We start from the raw sequence: 410 nt of genomic DNA, 5'->3' as shown, positions 1-410 counted from the left end.
TGTAAATAATATTATAGCTTTAAGAATTTAGCAACAGAAAGTATGCGATTGTATATGCGCGTCCAGAGGCAGGTGTCCACTTACCACAACTGTGCAAGATGTTCTGTCCCAAGATGAGGATTCAAGGCTAAAGGTCCCTGCGTTAACCTAGGCAACCTTGGGGTAGTTTGCAACACGCGTTTTTTTCTCTGCCAAGGTACGAAGCAATTAATAAGAAAGAGAGGAAAAAACCACGCCTGCTTAAAACTGCATGTATCATTTTGGAATACGAAGAGAACTGTAGGATGATAGGTTGATATAATTTGCATGCGAGGCATCTTTAAGACTGGAAAAAAAATGCTGGCTATAGCTTACCACTTGGCAACCTAAGGTCCGACGCTGGCACAGATATACAGACTTGCATGCTGATA

The sequence above is a fragment of the Penaeus monodon genome, chromosome 20 (genome assembly GCF_015228065.2).
Source record: "Penaeus monodon isolate SGIC_2016 chromosome 20, NSTDA_Pmon_1, whole genome shotgun sequence".
Taxonomy (NCBI): Eukaryota; Metazoa; Arthropoda; class Malacostraca; order Decapoda; family Penaeidae; genus Penaeus; species Penaeus monodon.
This window is presented reverse-complemented; position numbering follows the sequence as displayed.